Here is a 12,653-nt window from a genome sequence, read left to right on the forward strand (position 1 = left end):
ATATCCCCTGAATTAATATTTTGAAGCTGCGAAATGTGTGATAATTTATTCAGTAGCCAGGCCCGGTTAAGAAAAGGGCTTTCATCTGTCGAGGATTTTTCTATGATTTTAATACTTTTCCCCACTATAAGTAGGGATTCTTCATTTGTTCCCACAATATTTACCCTACTTGTTTTTTGCTTACTGTGCATGGCCAGTCGTTCCATCTCTTTGGAATAAATTTCCTTCTCCCTTTTAGTAAGGAGCCCAATATTACTATTATATGGGATTTCAACATATTTAAAGTTATTTTCAATGGGTACCGTATCCTCTAGTTCACTTTCCTCAATAATATTGTCCTTCCCCTTTAGCCAATTTTCTAGGCCCGTACTTTTAATTGCCACTTTTTTCCTTTCATCCAACTTCTTTTGATGTTCCATGATTTCATAGTGGTTCCCTACTTCTACACATTCCGAGTCTAATGGGGCGGTGTTAGCAAGAGACATGGAGTTTCTTTTCATAATTTTATTCACTTTAGTCTTGGCCATCACCATCCTTTTACGAGGTGCTTTCTTATTTTTCCTATTTCGCCTAGTGCGCCTCTTAGAGCCTTGGGCTACCCTTATTTCTATCTCACTCACAATATTATTAATCTCTTCAACCAGGTTTTCCCTAAGGTTGAGTTGTTCCATATGGGAAATATTAGTCGGTGTCATAATATTCTCAATTTCTTTTTCAGCCGCCATAACCAACTCACTCAGATCTCCTATAACCTGATTTGGCTCCGTGGTATGTCTTTTCTCCTTGTTAAAGTCATTACCACAGTATTCCTCTATCATAATCCCAAGTGATCTAGTATTATCAATATTCTGTAATACCATTGATTTTATATCACTATGTTCATTAAGCAATTTGGTGCAGATGGTCAAGAGGACATCCATCGTAGTAGTTAGGGCGTCTAATTTGTCACCTAATATAAGTGAGTTTTCACACCCCCTACTTCTATTGCTTTTATCATCACTTTCAAAGTGGTTTCCCCTAGAGTTAAATGATTCATCACACAAATGTGAGTCCTCTTCTCCTTGAGCAAATTTATTCAAGTCTGGGGAAGCTGACAAGTTGGACCCAATTTTGTTATTCATATCTGTATCTTGAACCACAGAAATTTCCAAATTAGTACCTGTTCCCATAGATTGTCGCCTAAAGTTATGTACTAATGTCAATAGTGAATTATTATCTATCATAGAGCTATTAGTGGGAGGTGGGAGAGATTGTATTTTATCAGATACCATTACTTTTTCCTTAATGGTTAAAAAACTGAGTATTTTTGGTTGGTGTAATACACCTTTACCATCACCAGTAGTTTCATTCTTACCACCCTTCTTAGATTTTCCCCCATTAACAGGCTTCTGAGTGGCTAGTTTGGTATTTGGTGCAGGTATGTTATTCTTCCCCTTTTTAGATCGTGTACTTGGGGCCATATTAGTATAGCACCAAGTAATAGGTATGTACAGGTGTAGTATAAAAAGAACTAGCAGGAGTTAATAATAATATTCTATATTATTTATCCTTAAAGAGTCACGTCACCATAAAAACCAACAAGTAAAATATTAAATCAGTCCTACTATAGCAAAGGCTTAAGTATACCTATACCCAAAGTGTACTGCGTCTGTTTATAATAAATAAAGCTGGGGAGAGGAAAAATCCTTCGCAGTACTGGGCAGCCAGTACCATCAATTGATAGGTAAACAATTAAAAAGTAAGTGTTAACAATTAAGTACAACTTTTAGGTTATAAGTTAAGATCACATAGCATATTAGAAAATGTCCAAAACGTTGGATGAGAAATAATAAATTCAATCCAAGTCAATATGATGTCAAACTGTTGGTGAAAAGAACCCACCCGGAAAGGGAACGCCCGACAGCTTGAGGAGCGGCCTTAGTCCGACTCTCCCCCCCACCAGGTAATTAAAGAGTATTTGCCTGTAGAGGTGTGGTTAGCTTACTTCGGTTCCTGGGTGTTAATAGTTTATTTTTCACACTCCACAGCACGTCCAACAGCCGTATAACAGCCGACGCCCTTTACCCCTAACGGGCTTAACGCCGTGAGGGTGGATGGCAAAGGGTTTAAAGGCTGAGGTGGATCACGTGATGGATCACATGGCAGGCCCTAGCCCCGCCTCCTCAGCACAGCGTTTTTAGTGCCAGCACCTGCAAGAGCCCCCTCACAGCTCGCAGTGCAGGTTAGTTCCACAAATTAAAAACAAACGTCTTTTTTCCTTTTCCCAATCTCCAAAGCACTTTTCACAGTCAGCAAGCACGCCGCTCGGGCGGATGGCAAAGGGTTTAAAGGCTGAGGTGGATCACGTGATGGATCACGTGGCAGGCCCTAGCCCCGCCTCCTCAGCACAGCGTTTTTAGTGCCAGCACCTGCAAGAGCCCCCTCACAGCTCGCAGTGCAGGTTAGTTCCACAAATTAAAAACAAACGTCTTTTTTCCTTTTCCCAATCTCCAAAGCACTTTTCACAGTCAGCAAGCACGCCGCTCGGGCGGATGGCAAAGGGTTTAAAGGCTGAGGTGGATCACGTGATGGATCACGTGGCAGGCCCTAGCCCCGCCTCCTCAGCACAGCGTTTTTAGTGCCAGCACCTGCAAGAGCCCCCTCACAGCTCGCAGTGCAGGTTAGTTCCACAAATTAAAAACGAACGTCTTTTTTCCTTTTCCCAATCTCCAAAGCACTTTTCACAGTCAGCAAGCACCTCTGGATCATTCTGCACCCAGCTTCTCAGGACACTGCATCCCTCCCTCGCCATTGAAACCTGCAGCACCACTCTCAAATCCAACCGTGTTCATATCTGGGATTCTTGGGAGCAAAGCCCATCTGCAATGTACTCTTTTATTCCTTAATTTCTGTACCCAGGACCACGCAATCAAACAGCCGTGGGATTTGTAGCTGCTCCCTTTAACATACACTACACTCTTCAGGGGGTGAGGAATTCGTGCTTCTGGGCCACCCACTAGAACTTGATTCCCTGCTCCTGTAGTGTGTGCCCTGATCAAAGCACCAAATGAAGGTCTTTGCTCAAGGGGTCCTCATTCTTCCTGTGTCCCACTACTGACCTGTCTGCACCGCAGGGGCACGCTACATCAGCCTGTGCCTTCAAACCATGCAGTTCAACACTCACACTACACTTAGCTGCTGCAGCAGCCATCTCCTCATGCAAAGGCCTTGCCAAACATCTCCCCACTGGAACCAACCATCCAATGCTACACCCTCTCCTCACCATTCATCAACGCAACTTTTCTGGTTGTTCTCCCACCGGGGATGAAACTTGTCCACTGCTTCGAATACCATCATGGGGGATCAGCTCACTGTTACTGATGCCTTCCTCCCATGTCTAGGCCACACCCGCCATCACTCACACGGTTCTGGGGCCTCCAAATGCTGGCTTCAGGTCACTGTTTCTCTCTCTCCATGCTTTTCTGCCCACTACTTCCATCTTGTTCTCTGCTTCTACAGAAACCGGAGGTGGAGCGTGGCCCTCTTCATCCGCTCCATCAAATCTCTCTGGGGCCTTCATTATTGCTCCATATGTTCGCCCTCATGACTGGTCCAACTACATCGGGCACTCCAGGCGGGGTCCCAGCCAACCCAGGAGCATAGGGCACACTTTGGGGCAGACAATCACTCAAACTACACCATAATGCACATCCCTGTGTATCATTTTCAAGGGCTCAGCAAACGAACGTGGCATTCAGGCAGCCATCTTGCCTGCACCAACTGGTGGTCCCAAAGCCTTAGTTGTTCACCCATTATCAATCACTTCACATTCATCCAAGCACTAACTACTTCTACTCATATGCCATCCAAACACACACACTAAAATTGCAGAACCACTTTCACTCCTAAACCAACGCTCACCTTCTCCAATAATCTCCTTCACAAGCTGCCACTCCTTCCTTCCTTCTTTCTATAGACTATCTACAGAAGCGGTGTCAATGTGCTTCATTGTTCCTGCATGGATATGATAGTGGAGGTTCTTCAGCTCAGCTATACTGCTTATCACTGATCACAAAGGGCATCATCCGGGTCTCATAGTGACCGTGTTCCTGATTCTCCACCCTAGTTCAGATCCTGATTGTCCCGACTCACCCCATCATGTCTGTAGATGACATTTCATTATTCTCCCAGAGAATATCCTTTGCATCACGACCAAGCAGTCTGGTCCTTGATGCCATGTAATCAAAGACTTCTTTACATAACTGATTTCAGCAATCTAGGTACTTGGTGGATCATGTGGACGATGGACTTTGTTATTTCTTAATGACATGGACCTACAAGAGTACAAACATGCACATGGTCTACTCATGCACCCCGTTGGCCCAATTGTTCTGTACATGATATATATAATTCTGAAAGATTTCACAGATATGTTTGATTGTCTGAAAGATCGTTTAAACACATACTTTGTGCTTCAGAAAAAACATTGACTGTGACTATACCACAACTTTCAGACCACAACGCAGGCAAAATTGAAACCGCTGGCCAATTATGTTATGCAAAAAAAAGAGGTGTGTTTTCATATGCCAACTATAATAAATCATTGTTCGGTTATCCTATTATCACAAACCATAATTTTGCAAAAACTTCATTTCACAAAGCTTAGACTTAATAAGTCTATTTTAATTCAAATTGTAAGTGTGTCCATCAAAATTAATGTAGTTGCCGCTGTGTTTTGACCAAGAAAAGGTATTTCTCAAGCCATCAATTCTTCATCATCATATGGTATCCAGGTTCTAACAAGATCCTAGTCTATAATTCTTTACACAGAGATTTGTGAGAATAAATTCTCAAAATGTTGATATGCAAAGCATAAATTAAGTATGCATCCCAGTATGTCTATGGGCCTCATTATATATTCGATGGTATCCTGTCAGTAAATACGGTGGGATACCAGCAAACGGTAATAACATTACCGGCACTTGGAATTTTGGAATTACTGGCATATTCCAAGTTGTGGCAATGGCGGTAATTCCCCATGACGCATGAACACGCACCTCTATTTTTGACCTGATATTCTAGTGATATTTGTAGTGTACCTCAGTGTTTCTTTTGTAGCCAAACTATCTGGATTGCATTTTAGGTGGCGCCAAGAGTACTGGCCACTGCAACTCTTTTTATTATATCAATGTTCGTCATGTGTTTGCATAAACACATCAAACCTTATGATTTTGACAAATGTTTCGACAAAGAAGCATTAAGGTCTCGTGCATGTGAATCCTCCACTTTCTTCAAGAGATTTGTACAGAAACATTGCACAACGGAGGAAATACCACAGAGAGAACAGTGATGGTGATTGATGTCGAGGCAGACGCTATGGACGGACCAATAGTGATGCAGTCCTCACCAATACCATTATAGCAAGTAGGCTTGTCATGAAAGCCCATCAGATCTGCATGCCAATCCTCCTACAGATGCAGGTATGAGTTTCCACATGATGGAACTTGTCCAGCCAAAGCACACACGCTTTAAAGCCACATGTACAGCATCTAAAGTGCTGCAACAACTTTTACATGACAAGAGTTCATCATGAAACAGCCCTTTTTGACATAGAAGGCCAGACAGCCATTCTCCCAAGAGATACAGGTCCTGAACTGAGCATGCCCACCACTCCCCTGATCGAAAGAGCTCATGCAAACCACATTGCAAACTGGGCTGGCTAGGTGCCCAGCCACAATCACAATGGGATACTGACTAGCCATCCAGAGAGCAATGGAACATGGGCTAAGTATTCTCTCTAGGAAATCCAACCCAACAATGAATGAACCCAGCTCTGCTCTGAAGGTACCAATCCACGGATATCCACTCGAATTTCTAATTGGCACCGCTGCTACAGTGAATATGATTGGTGATAAGAAATATGAGACCTTGTGCGGAGTGCCTGGGCTATTATTGGCCTCCTTTGAACATTTATCCCTATGGATCCATCATTGGTGTCTTTGCTGCACATGCGCATATATGGACTGCACTGCCAATATTGACATTCATATGATTCATTTGGCCTTCAAGAGGCTGCATCATCAGCTTCAAGCCAGACACCCAGGTTGGATTGATTCACATTTTATATCGACTAGCGATGTCTCCTAACACGAATGACAAGAACATGATCATTATGCTGTTTCCTTCACTGGTCTGAGGACTGGGACATCTCAAGAATAAGCATTGCTTAATTGCTCACACCTGGTACTCTACATTACAGAGGCATTCCCCTCAGCATACAGCTAAAGGTGAATAATGAAATCTGAGCCATACTAGATCAAGTCATTATCGAGATCCTCAAACCTGCTACTCCTTCAGCCTCACCAACCGTGCCAGTCTGCGTGCACACGCCGAATCAAGCCATACAGGGAAAGAACAACCTCACCCCAAGAATGACAGACGCGAGGCACCTCTTGCAGGGGGTCTTTGTTTTTTACAAGCTCGACTTCCACAGAGGATACCAACAGCTGGAACTCCAACCATCATTCTGATGCATATCAATGTTTGACACACAGATAGAACCTTTTCCATTCAAGTGACAAAGCATTGTTGTGTCCTCTGCCGCTGAAATTTTACAGGTCTAAAATACACAATGTAATAAGACACATACCTCTCTGCTTGAAAGGTTGATGAATGGGAATGAGAATCACAACCCATTCATCTTTGCACTAGTTCATATTTTAAGGATTATAGAAAAAGATCTTGAATTGTATGAATAACCACTATGAAAAAGAGTATGATGAATTTCGAATTTTAGATTTCTGGATGTTTTTTGAGGAAACATTACTGTGATTTTACATCCAGAGGTTTTTAACTGTGTTTTTTGTTTTAAAAGAATGTTTGTAATGTTTTAGTGGTATATAGTATATGCGTAATATGTAAATGGGTTTTTTGTTTTAATGTTTCTTCCATAAAGTTTTGTAAAGGTTTTTTTTTTAACCAAATACAAATAAAAAAATAAAATAAGTTACAGCTCTGATATTCCAGTTTTCGGCATCTCTCGGGAATTGCATGATGCCACGTTAGGAAAAAGTTGACATGGTGCTGGAAGAAGCACATCTCACAATAATTTAAAGCAAGAAGACGGTAACATTGTTTGGCCATATTCTTTTGAAAGGTAGACTCAGACCTGACCCTGACAAAAGTGCAGGCTCCTATTTTAACACCTATTCCTGTCAATCTGTCTGCAGTGTTGACTTTTCTGCGCACGGCGAGTTAATGTACCCACCTCTATGTGCATGGCATTATGCCTACCCACAAAGCATGGGCAAGATTTCACATGTTCCACGTACTGTCAAAGTGCGTTTGGCCACATACACCACTTGCATACTTTGAAATGGAAGAACGGAACTAGTCCAGTTGGTCTGGGTGCCATCTTTGACAATGCCAACAGGTCCTATATCTATATGCCAGCAGAAGTTCATGACTGAGGATACCTATTCACAGGGTGAACAGGAACAGGAGCGTCTGGCTGCGGTGTGGACCTAGGAACTGTATGGAAATACATTCACAACCATTGCCTATCATTAGGCATGAACAACCGTGTGTTTATTTTTTATTTGCATTTTTTTGAAAGCGCTCACACAGCCCGCGGGCATCGAGGTGCTGTTACAGGAATGTGTCTTAGTTGTGTATTTATAACGCGCTTACTACCGAGAGGTTTCTAAGCACGGACACGGTGATCAAACCTGTGTTGCTTCGTGTTGTCTTGTTTCCAAGGCGAGCACGTTGCCGCTTGAGCTTTCGTCCTGGGACGTGTATGGCAAGAACAAATGATGTGGGATCATCGTGCGTGTCCAGATGCCATATAACTGGATAATGGGAGCAAAGAAACTGCTACTGACCCAACCGTCAGAACTGTCCCGGAATGAATTCACTCGGGAACGTGGAAAGATGTGAACATACCAACAATGATAGCGCCCGGAATCGCTACGAATGCACTTAAAACGTTTGTCTTGATGAAATGTCTGTGATGTCCTCAGGACTGCTGCTTCATCGCCGCTTCATTGAACCAATGGATCATGGATGTAGCCCATGAAAGTCAATGAGGCATTGTGCTAATAAAATAAGAGTTGTGCTTAAAGATACGGTTCCACGAGATGGATTTGTTGGTCCAATCCCTAATTTAAAAAAAAGAAATCCTGCATGGATGTCACTTTTCGCACTTTAACTGAGCCGTTACAAATGACTGTACTGCCCATTGCTGTCCTGGATGAAGTACCAGTACACTCATTTGGGCCATTTCTAAATGTCCCATATTGCATAGTAGTATTGTATGAGATGTTATGTTATCCAGAACTGCAAGTCATTCTTAAGACTGCTTCTAGTACTGTTACTCCAGCATTAGACAAAATGTTTGCAGCATATACGAATTCTCAAAATTGCGATTGCAGATAATCGCCTTCCGTTTAGTGGACATGACTTTATGATGTTCACCGACTATCTGAGGTGTCAGCATCGAAAGGCAACCCCGCTCTCACGACAGGCTAATCCGTTAGTTTAACAATTCATGGGGAATTTAAAAAGAATGTTACAAATATATACTTTTTATGAAAGGGCCCCACATGCAAGTCTTCTGTCAATTATTAAGGGATTACATAAATACTTTCCACCGTCCCGCTGGCAAATGTCCCTATGAATGAATGTACAGCTCCAGAGCAGAATTCTTCATGCTGACAGTGGCATAGTGGAGACAGTCATGCAAGCTGGCCTGGAAGAACGAGATTCCACTCACAAGGCCCACATGACAGAATACACTGATAGCCGCTGTGTTCAAGATCTTCAAGGCTGGAAAAGGGTGATCAAGTACTAGTGAAGCAAGTAAGACCACATAAATCAACTCCTGCATTTGATTCACAACCATTGGTGATCACAGACATGAAAGGAAGGGACGTCATTTGGGAGTTGCAATCGCGACCCCTGTGGTCTTCCTTGCTATCCCTGTAGTTTCCCTTACTACAACTAAAAAAAGATTATTATTATGATTTTTAGAATTTCTTTTAATTGGAAGCTCCTGGGCTTTGCCCAGTGCCATGTGGTTCTGTGTTTGGGGAACTGGCTTTCTTGTTCAGGCCTCTTACAAAAAACTGTGCGTTCCCCAAGTGTAACACTTTGAGCAGTGACACTAAATAAGAAAGAATAGGAATAACACATAATTTGTATTTCTGGAATTCTATACAATAATTGCTAAACTCATTCAATGTTTATTTCAGTCACACTTCAGGGGGTGAATCACTGATTTAGTTTGTTATTAAACACCTCAATGCAGACAAAAACTTCCAAAAGGCATTTAGAGTAGAATAAGCATCCATTTTGGCCTTTGTATTTTGCTTTTCTCAAGTTGCAGTTATAGGATGTTTGTTTCTGCCGTTGTCTCTCTTATGATCATCACAAGACATCCCATCTCGGTATCCTCGGTCACCTGAAAACATTCTTGTGTATAAAAGCTTGTGTATGGTGTAGAAATGCTTGACCATAACACATAAAGTGGCCCTTGATTTCATTGTGCCGCAATGAATGCTTTGTTGTAATGTGTCTATCTTTCCTATCTCCCTGGCATGCTGTTCAGGATGTTTGTTTGAATGTATATATGTATGTATGTATGCATGTATTTTGCCAACCTCTAAAGACTGAAAAGTAGATCCACGCAAGCTTGACATGTGGCCAACTTTGCACCAACCCTGCAGATGAACTGGCCCGCTGTTAAATCTCAGTTACCAGTTTAATGGTATCCACTACAGAGTGTCATTTGCTTTCTGAATTTGGGAACATACAGGCTTGTACTTGCTCATTTTACAATACCTTGTAAGGCATGCTCAGGGGGTTGAGCGCTCGCTGCTGCAATGTGTGTGTGTGATTTGCAGGTTTGAATCCCAGAAAGGCCAACTCAGCCTTTTATCCTTCTGAGGTCGATAAATGAGTAACAACACATGTTGGGTGATATTGTATGTATATTGGTTCTATATAAAGCGCGTAAGCGTAAGCGCTTTGTAATAAAACATAATTATCATTTAGCTTTGGATGTCTGCTTGCATTCAGAGTAATTTTGTAATATTGGCTTATACACACTGATATTAACTATACATATGGTGATCCATTCTTGTATGAAATGTATAACAAAATGCAATGATATTGTAACCATATTTTTCGTAGTGTATTTAGGAACAATGATATGTGATGCAACTTCCCGTTTTGTCAAAGGGTGAAAGGTCATGTTCCATCACTTCCTGTGATGTCATGAAATGTCATGGGTCTTTTAATGTCACTTCCGCTCCCCCTGGCATTTTGGTGAAATGACGTCCCTGATGAAAGGATCTATTATCACCCCAGAATGTGGATTTCAATTTCACAACAAATGAATTTTTCTTTCAAAATGTCAAAACATGTGTGATGCTCTCTGTGCTGACCCTTACTGGTAGTTAATTGATTTAGAGGATGCTGGAACCGTGCCTAATGATTTAGAAACAGGAAATGAACTTGATGATCATGTGGACAACCGTGGCCACCGAACAGTAGACTATAGAGGACAATAAGAAAGACCACTTGTTGGGTAGAAGAAATGGGTTAATAGTAAATGTTTTGCTTAAATTGGGCGGTGTAGTGTCCCCTTACTTTCTCTTTTGTTTCTCTTTTTATTTATCTACTCTGGGGTTTTGACACTGACTCTTCTACCTGGCTCTGCCAGTAGGAATCCTTAATGTTCCTCTATGCAACAATAGTGTGTGCCCTTTCCATCTCTCTTGATCCCGTGAATTTGAGGTATCCTCATCTCTCTTCTTTATATAATCCCTCAAACATCTAGTTACTCTGTCATGTCTCTTATCTACACCATAACATGATTACAATCCCACCCCCATATACGTTTACCAACTACGATGGTCTACTTATGTCTGGTTCTCAGCTCAAGTCCCCTGGAATTGACTCTCCATAGCCAACCAGCTCGCTTTTTGTCCCCGAGGGCATCAGCGGGGAAGGAACAGGAATAACTTTAAAGGGGGACCTGTCGACCATATATCAATCATGTGATTTTGGTTTCGTGTAAACAAACACACACTGCAGGGAACTCAACGCTCAACTGATTTATGGCAGAAGCCGACAAGTGTCCGGGAGTCTAGATCTGGGTTCTAGGTGTGAGTTCTAGGATGATTAGACCAGAACAGTCTGCACTACTACCAAATGTGCTCTAGCACTTTGAAGCATTTGTTGTGCTACATGGGGTTACCAGTAAAATACTTTGGTCCCAATAACCGGACAGGCTCAAAGGAGATGGTAAAATATTGCTTTAATCTCAAGAGGTAAAGCACGTTGAATAAACACTCATCAATCCGACTCATGCAAGATCATAATATTTTTTGGATCATTTGTAGTTTATTTAATGCTAGATGCGTCTTCTATGATGTCATCCTACATGTCAAACTTCAAAAACCTATCAAGAGGTGGGATTGTATTGGATTCTACATATAGAAATTGTGTGTGTTAGTCTCTCATTGGTGGTCTCATTTCTCTAAGACACACCATGAGGGCAAGGCAGTCGTCATAGCAGAAAATGTGGGAGCGGAAATTTTTTTTGCAACATTAAAAGTACATGGCAGGCTATTCTAATTTATTGGCATCCCAAATCCAACCTTGGATATTCGGCTTGTTAACAGCACATACGTAGAAACAAAACCTAGGTGGTTGATGTGTCATCTCTCCATTTGTTTCCCCAATTAGGCCACCTCTCTTATCGGTAGGCCTCATGCCAGTGTCTTCTGTTTGAAGATTGACCTTGCCAGTCTGCACCGTATCAGGACATTTGACAGAATGTAGGTACACCACTATCTTAGCTCCACGACTAATGAATGGCCCTTGTTTGCGAGCTCTTTGTCACGTGTTGCAAAACCATGAATTTGTTCATTTTGACAGTGCATTAAACATCATTTGATTGAACTGTGCTAGGTGCCTTTGCTTCTCCTGGCCTTTAGAGACTTGCTCACTCTATCCCTTATTTACTTAATGCCTTTTTAATAATGCAATATTTGGCATCAGTAAATGTCCTTGTTCCTCCTAACCTTTGAGAAAGATGTTCTTGCGTGTGGTCTGCTCGTACACCCCCTTCTTGCTTTTCCTTCATCCCCCGAAATAGCATCCTTGGTTCAAAGCCAATTTATTCCGCTATTTTGTAAGGATAAAACAGCTTCTTCATCATCTTTTCAAGTTAAAACTCTGGGCCCGTACTTTGAAGTAACTGGATTGATTAACATTAGCTGTCGTCCATCTTGTTCTGATGGTAGTCCTAAACGTTGAATATATACCTCTCATAAGCAACCTTCTATGTATTCTTTCTACCTTGCTTTTCAGCGTAATTACAGAACATGTAATTATTCTTTGTATTTGCACATACTGCATCATGGAATACATGTTTCTCGTAGTATTTCAATTACATTGCCATTCTTAAGTCAACATAGTTTCCTATATCTTCTTTGGGACATGCTTTTGCTGTCATTAGACTTTATTTAACGTGCATCTATGTTGTGCACCATTTTGTTCATAACTACCTTTTGACAACTCGGCAGGGGACATCCTTCTTTGTAGATTACCTCCATTTTTTCAACGTGAGGGAATCTTCCGAATGGCTGCCTGACTGCATATCGTAT

The sequence above is a fragment of the Ambystoma mexicanum genome, chromosome 2q (genome assembly GCF_040938575.1).
Source record: "Ambystoma mexicanum isolate Mex_15411 chromosome 2q, UKY_AmexF1_1, whole genome shotgun sequence".
NCBI classification, from domain to species: domain Eukaryota; kingdom Metazoa; phylum Chordata; class Amphibia; order Caudata; family Ambystomatidae; genus Ambystoma; species Ambystoma mexicanum.